The sequence below is a fragment of the Myotis brandtii genome, unplaced genomic scaffold (genome assembly GCF_000412655.1).
Source record: "Myotis brandtii unplaced genomic scaffold, ASM41265v1 scaffold325, whole genome shotgun sequence".
NCBI lineage: Eukaryota > Metazoa > Chordata > Mammalia > Chiroptera > Vespertilionidae > Myotis > Myotis brandtii.
In genome coordinates this window covers 637,527-646,029 of record NW_005362486.1, presented here as the reverse complement: position 1 = coordinate 646,029, position 8,503 = coordinate 637,527, and the positions used below count along the sequence as shown (strand labels likewise).

General features: G+C 42.8%; 1 pseudogene; it reads right to left on the bottom strand.

Moving 5' to 3' along the window:
- Window positions 1–775: 775 nt before the first annotated feature.
- The window catches only part of LOC102260517, an 8,971-nt pseudogene continuing 1,243 nt past the window's right edge, over window positions 776–8,503 (bottom strand).

Genomic DNA, 8,503 nt, shown 5'->3' with positions numbered 1-8,503 from the left:
TTCATTTTCTTTTCTTTTTTTTATACACTTCATTTTCAAAATGTAAGAAAATCATCTATTAAAGTGTGTATACTTTTTTGGGACACCCTGTATCTCTATGCTATAACTCATTATATTAACATGAACAAACACTAGCTTAAAAAATATAAATTGCTGATACCTTTGAAGCCACTGGTCTTCTCCCATGCTACACCCTCTCTATCTCTTGACAATATATAAATTTTGTGTCTCTAAGTATTTTTTCTTTATTTTATAATATAACTCAAGTACAGAAAAATAAAGCATATGCATAGTTTAACATACAATTATAAAGGGAATTCCTAACTTTATTTATTGAGCAGAGAAATAAAAACTGAACATCCCTAGCACCTTTCTCATTATGCTTCTCCATGAGCACAATCCCACTTCTCTATTCTCCCAGATATAGTGATAATCATTTCCTGCTATTCTTTTCAAATCTTATTCCATCTGCCTATGCAGCCCTTAAAAAAAAATCTCTTTTTCTCTATCTAGACTTGCTTTTGCATGCCATATGACTGGAATCATACTACATGTATTATTTTGAATCTGGCTTCTTTCATGGGGTCGATGGTATTTAAGATACTTAGTTTTTGACAATTTGGTGGTATCTCATTTTGGTTTTAATTTGCATTTCTTCATTAATGAGATTAAACATTTGTTATATACTTAATTATTTGTCACAGCTGAGGTTCTTGGAAGTGGCCCGGCAAAGTTCCTTCCTGCCTTCTTCCTGCCCTGACCCCAGGTCTATGGCTTAAAAATCAGGGCACCAGGCAGGGGCCCAGCACCCCAGGGGCCTTTGTAAACATGGCAGGTACAGGCAGGGGGAGCTTGGGGGAACTGTAGGAACTGGTGGGGGCAGCCAGAGCCAGCGGAGGGAAGTGCCCACCACCACAGAGCAGGCATCGCAGCCCCGCTGGCTGCTCTCACGGATGAGGAAGGTACCATCCACTTGCGGTTCAGCATTTCCTCGCCTGCGTGCGGTTGCTCTTGCCCACATACCAGGTTCGATCCTCATGGTGGGGGAGGTCATCCGCATCCTCCATCAGTGCATACTGGTCTCAGTCTCATTTTTGATTCCCAACCACTCGTTGACTTTGTTCTGCCGGGCGCCTTTCTGGCTGAGCCATACCAGGTACCGGTCTGGGATCTTGCGCAGCTGCATGAGGTCTGGCTTCAGGCTGCTCATGCGCTGATCGATCTCCCGGTTGTCCAAGGCCTGTGTCGGCAGCTCCTGTTCCAGCTTCGGGCGGCTCTTGTGGGTCCTGGCAATGCAGGACTTGCGCCGTTCTGAGTTCAGCAGGATCCTCCGCATCTCGTTTTCATTGCCCTCACGCCAAGCGCTCCAGGTACTCCTGGCTGCACTTCTCTTGAGTCTGGTCCTGCTCTTCAAAGATCTTGATGGTTTCATTGAAGGCTTCGGTTGCGGTGCGCTACATCTGCAGCTCCTGGGAAGTGCGTGTGTGCTCCTGTGGAGCTGGTCGTACTAGCGCAGTGATGGCGAACCTTTTGAGCTCGGCGTGTCAGCATTTTGAAAACACAATCCCACAATCCTCTGGTCGCCAAGGCTCCTCCACAATCCCACAATCCTCTGGTCGCCAAGGCTCCTCCACAATCCCACAATCCTCTGGTCGCCAAGGCTCCTCCACAATCCCACAATCCTCTGGTCGCCAAGGCTCCTCCACAATCCCACAATCCTCTGGTCGCCAAGGCTCCTCCACAATCCCACAATCCTCTGGTCGCCAAGGCTCCTCCACAATCCCACAATCCTCTGGTCGCCAAGGCTCCTCCACAATCCCACAATCCTCTGGTCGCCAAGGCTCCTCCACAATCCCACAATCCTCTGGTCGCCAAGGCTCCTCCACAATCCCACAATCCTCTGGTCGCCAAGGCTCCTCCACAATCCCACAATCCTCTGGTCGCCCACTTCCGGTTCTTCTAGCTCCTCCTTAAGTGGTGTTTCCTTCAGTCGCTTGCAATGTCCAGGGCCTCTAGCTGGAGAGGGTTTTTCTGTTCTTTGGCGTTGATAGCTGTTTACTATTTGGAATCAGTGAAATTTCGGGAGCACAGCCGCTGCCATGAACATGTCAGTCCCAAGTGGACTCATGAGACAACCGCCCGTTCAGTCCCCGGCTGACGCCTCCTGGTTTGCAATGAGAAAGGTACTGTGCTGAGCCATTTTCCAATCGGATCTTCCTCTTCCTTCCCCAGCACACTCCACACCTACTCCGGGCGACCACCCCAACCCCGCAGACCCTTAAGACCTTCCCCCCTGTTTCTTCGACTTTCCCCCATCAAACTCGCACCCTATCGCGTTGCCTAGGGGCGCCCCTAACTGCTCCCTGGGGGACGGGGCCAGCCTGGGCCAGGGGCCTCGTGTTCTGGTCGCTGGCTTTTTATATAGATAGATTTGTGTTGAGAACTGGATATTTTAAATAATACAGTGTGCCAAATATGCATAGTTCTTCTCCTCCCATTCATTGGTATATTATTGCTATTTTAGTTGTTTGGTCATTCTCTAATGTTCAATGACTTGGTGGTGCTATTTGCATTAATTATGTATCTGCATAGTATGCAGCCTTTACTGTCTTTAGTCAGGTGTTCTCCCTTGTTTTGTATTTTCATTTACCTATAAAGGGGTTGGCTGTAGTTAACTTACTGTTCAAAGGTGTGCTTCAGTGGTTCTCAACCTTCTGGCCCTTGAAATACAGTTCCTCATGTTGTGACCCAACCATAAAATTATTTTCGTTGCTACTTAATCACTGTAATTTTGCTACTGTTATGAATCGTAATGTAAATATCTGTTATGCAGGATGGCCTTAGGCGACCCCTGTGAAAGGGACGTTCGACCACCAAAGGGATCGCGACACACAGGTTGAGAACCGCTGGCTTAAGCTCTTTTAGACTGTTAGCGTTTTACTCCTCACTGTTGAGTGCCTGTGTGGCTTACAAACTGCTACCCCAGTTCAGGGAATTTACATTATGTTGCCACATGTCCAACCAGGAACTCATAGTTGTAGGTTTCCTCTGTAATCACTTTGAAGCGACACAGCTTTCCACATTTACCCAATCTTTCAGGCGGCCAGAAATGAGTGTCATTTTGCTTTTATGCCTGGCTTTCTAGGAGTCTCTCCAGCATCCGAGTGACTTATTGTTTGTCACTGTTCGGTCTGAGCTTGTGTTTAAGCTGTGTGTGCCAATGAAACATCAACTCTTGATGGGTTTATGTGAATCTTGTGAAATACTTAAATTTGCCCCATATCCTGCTCTGATTGTTCCTGAGTGGGTGTACCCTTCCTGAATCCGGGAGTTGACTAAGAATCAAAAACGGTTCCTTCTAGAAAGTCTCTCTCTAAGCTTCTCTAGATGCGTGATTTTCAACTAGTGTGCCCACAAGACTTTTTAAAACATGCAATACTTGACTATCTAGTCAGAGGCACTCACCTCTTTTTCCTTAGATTGTTAAATAAAAAAAAAATGACAACAAGCCTACACAACAATAGCTGTCAAGTGTGAATGAATCAAAATTATACCCTTTTTTGTTGTTGTTATAGAATTTCAGTAATTGATTTGTGTGTGCCATGAGATAAAAGAGGTTGAAAAAGTTCTGGATGCTTTGCCATTTTCCTTGTATCGTAGAGCTACCAGACTTCTCTTAAATGCTCTCTAGCAAGATCCCCATCGCTGTCCAATGCTGTGAGGCATCAAGTTCTCTATAGTCTCTTTCTATAGAGGGAAACTTTCAACGAGTTTCCCTCAGGCAGAACCGTAGAGTTCTTCATCTTTGTGGGTGCCTTCCCTACGGGAAGAACTCCAGCAACACTGCATCAGTGGTGGGGTGTGGACTTGCTTTCCTTTTAAAATACCACGCTCATTGACAAGGCACCTGGTCAACTAGGTAGTCTGAGAGAGATACACAATGAGATTAACATTTTCCTGCCTGCTAACACAACATCCATTCTGAAGCCCATGATCAAGGAATAACTTAAACTTTCAAGTCCTACTATTTAAGAAATGCATTTCATAAAGCTATGGTTGCCATACACAGTGAGTCCTCTGATGGACTGGAGCAAAGTAAATTTAAAGCTTTCTGTAAAGGATTCACCATTCTAGGTGCCATTAAAAACATTTCTGAGTTCTGGGAAGAAATCAAAATATCAACATTAATAGGAGTTTAGATGAAGTTGGTTCCAACCCTCATGGATGACTTTGAGGGGATCAAGACATTAGTGGAAGAAATAACTACAGATGTGATGGAAAAAGCAAAAAAACAACAACAAAAAACTAGAATTAAAAGTGGAACCTGAAGATGTGACTAAATTGGTGCAATCTCATAATAAAGTTTTAATAAATGAAGACTTGCCTCTTATGGATGAATACAGAAAGTAGTTTCTTTTGAAAAAAAAATATTTTTTTTATTGATTTCAGAGGGAAAGGGAGAGGGAGATAGATAGAAACATAAATGATGAGAGCATCATTGATAGGCTGCCTCCTGCACGCCCTCTATTGGGGACCAAGCCTGCAACCTAGGCATGTGCCCTGACCAGGAGTTGAACTATGACCTCCTGGTTCATAGGTCAACTGCTCAACCACTGAGCCATACTGGCTGGGCAAAAAAATAGTTTCTTGAGATGGAATCCACTACTGGTGAAAATGGCATGAGGACTGTTGAATGACAACAAAAGATTTAGACTATTACATGCTTTTAGTTGATAAAGCAGCAGCAGGATTCGAAAGAATTTATTCCAATTTTGACAGAAGTTCTATTGTGGGCAAAATGTTATCAAAAAAGCATCACATGCCACAGAGAAATCGTTCATGAAAAGAAGAGTCAATCAATACAGCAAACTGTTCTCTTATTTTAAGAAATTGCTGCAGTCTTCCCTCCCTGACCTTCCGCAACTACCACCTTGATCAGTCAGCAGCCATCACCTCCCGGCCTTCCACCAGCAAAAAGATTACAGCTCGCTGAGGGCTCGGATGATGGTTAGCCTTTTTTTCTTTTTGTAGCAACACAGTGTTTTTAAATTAAGATCTGCACATTTGTTAGACATTGTACTTTTTGCACACTTAATAGACTATGTAAACACAACTTTTATATGAACTGAAAAATAAGTCTTGTGACTCACTTTTTTGCAATATTCCCTTTATTGTGGTGGTCTGGAACCAGACCCACAATATCACTGAGGAATGCCTGTATTCCAAGGATGATCCTCTAAGGATGAGATTATATGTATATTTAGAGTTGCTGACTCCAGCCGTGCCAATATTGTGTTCTCGAAGTTAGCTTAAGGTTTCAGATTCATGGAAGAGTGTCCCCCCAAAATGGCCCTTAATTACATGAAACTTCCATCAACAGCTCCTACAATTACTAGGCAAAAAGGCAATGGTGCAATAAACTGTTGGCTAAACTTCAGGCAGCACTTAAGATGTCAACTCTGGGATTGAGTGTTGCCATAGTTACCTTGACTGCTCTAATCATTCCACATGGCAAGTGAGATTAAAATATACAAAGAATAGAAGGATCTAGAGGGGAAATATCAGTCTTTTTTCCCCATTTCTTTTTCTGAGAAATTCCCTAAAATATTTTTAAATAAAAAAACCAGGTCCATTTTTTCTTATTATAAAAGCTGAGTGGGTATGCCATTTTATGAGTTCATAATGGGAGGATGGTAAATTGTATGTTTGTGTATTTTTTGTGTGATTGTGTGTGTGTGGGTGTGATAAGCTTTTGAAAAAACTTCTAAAACCTATTATGCATATATATGCCAATGCTGAAGTAAACCCTTATTCCATAACCGTGTAGGTCTGTGGGAAAAATGGTTTTGATTGTTATTCACTTAAAAAAATAGGTTTGTGCCCTAGCAGGTTTGGCTCAGTAGATAGAGCGTTGGCCTGCGGACTAAAGGGTCCCAGGTTAGATTCCTGGACAGGGCACAAGCCCGGGTTGCAGGCTCGATCCCCAGTAGGGGGCATGCAGGAGGCAGCCGATCAATGATTCTCATCATTGATGCTTCTATCTCTCTCTCCCTCTCCCTTCCTCCCTGAAATCAATAAAAGAACATTAAAAAAATAGGTTTGTGAGAAAACACAGTGCAACAACAGAGAAACACAACACAATAGCAGAGAAACAATGCAACAACCGCGGAAGCAGTGACAGAGAAGCCCCAAACTCTTAATACAGTTTTCAAGTTCTATTGACGGCCTACTCACCAAACGCATGTGTGCAAGCGTGGGTGTGCACACACACATTCGCATATGTGCACGCTCGCACGGGCACGCTTCCCTAATCTCTGATACTTTCCATCTGTCGGGGAGAAGGAACCTTTCCAATCATTTAAAAAACCATTCTGTTTGCGCGAAGCCTTGAGCTTGTACCCAGCGAAAGCTTGGCAGGAAGCATACGTTCCTTCCCCAAGTTCCTGAACACGACAGCTGTGCTGCTCTCGCACGACTTGGGAAAATGTCCCCCGTCTTCATCAGCGGGCCCGAGGCAGCAGAGGGGCTAAGGCCGCTCCTGTCGCAGAGCAGCCACAAATGTGTCCATCTCTCTCTTCTCCTGGCTCCTTACCCCGTACCTTTTACTTTTATTTGTTAATCAGCCAGGATTTCTCCAGTCAGCGTCACTTCTGTCTGGGACTGTGCCTATTCTTACCAAAGATGCATCCGTGTCTTATCTTTTTGGCTACTTAGCAACTCACACTAAGTTAAGGGAAATGAGTGTCCACTTTTCCTCCCATATAATCTACATTCAAAGTAAGAGCTTAAAAAATTACTGCTTTCATTCTGGAGTGATCTCACAAATTCTGTGCAGTGTGGGCACAACAAGCACCCTATGACCAATAATAAAAATAATTACAGTTGAATTTTATTTTATTTTAATTTTTTAAGTATATTTTTATTGATTTCTGAGAGAAAGGGAGAGGGAGAGAGAGATGGAAACATCAATGAAGAAAGAGAATCACTGATTGGCTGCCTCCTACATGCCCAACACCAGGGATCCAGCCCACAACCCAGGCATGTGCACTGACAGGGAATGAGACCGTGACCTCCTGGTTCATAAATTGACATCCAACCACTAGGCTGCAGTTGAATTTTAGCCATTGCTTACTAAATGTCAGGCACTATATTAGGCTCTCTACATCCTCCATCTTCACAGAAATCATTGTATATATTATCTTTACCATTTAATTAAATTACTAAATTAAGTTATTAAATGGGTATTATCTTTACAGATGGGAAAACTGAGGCGTACTGAGGTGAAGTGACTAGCCGTGGTCACACATTTAATAAATGTTGGCTTTGCAATGACAGGCTATGTTCAGGTCTGACGTGAGGACTTGTATCAACTCTGTATGGAAATGATTTCCTAACCAATTAGTGCTATCCTTGGAGTTGTAGCTTGGCTGTCCAATAGAACAAACCGATAGTTAACAATATTTGATCTTCCTTCAAATTACAAAACTTACCCAATCTTCTCCCGTTAGCTGGAATGAGACTTGCCACCAGATGCCTGGGTTTAAAAAAATGCTGCTATTTCTCATGACTACCTCTGTATTTTTTGCGAAACATTCAATACTCCTTGAATGTTTGTTTCTTTGTATATAAAACTGTGATTAAACTATCTGCCTGACAGGGTTTCTCTAAAGCTTAAATGAGATAATGCTATTTTCCTTTTTAATACACACAGCACACATATACACACATATATGTATATATATATGTACATATATATATATATATATACACACACATTCAATATGCATTTGCATATTCATAAATACATATTTGAGAAGAGGCTGACTCTGTTGGAAGCTCCATACTCTTTTCACAGATAGCAGATACAGCTACGAGAATTTGGAAACCTCGCTGCACTTGCTAATAATTTCAGCTGATGATAAGTAGTCCTGCAGGTGAGGAAACCTCGGTGGCTTGGCGAAAGTATCGTTCATTACTGTATTTAACATACATTGCGATAGTGCTCATTATCACAATCATGATCATCATTATTCTCTTTGTCATCAAATAATTACCTGTCAGTGTCAGAAGTTTCTTGAGAGACTTCTGAATGTAAAGAAATAGAAAAGAAAGTCCTGCAAACAGCAGAGATTAATTTGGGAATATCATGTGCTCCTTTGATATTTAAGCCCTATCCCTCTATTTTTTAAAAATATATTTTATTGATTTTTTTTTACAGAGAGGAAGGAAGAGGGATAGAGAGTTAGAAACATCGATGAGAGAAACATCAATCAGCTGCCTCCTGCACACTCCCTACTGGGTATGTGCCCGCAACCAAGGTACATGCCCTTGACCGGAATCGAACCTGGGACCCTTCAGTCTGCAGGCCGACACTCTATCCACTGAGCCAAACCGGTTAGGGCCCTATCCCTCTACTTAAAGCACTTGGCTGTTACATGGCTTCTCAGCCCACAGAGCCTGTGTATCCCTCTATCTCGCTCTGACTATAAACATTTGGCTTGGG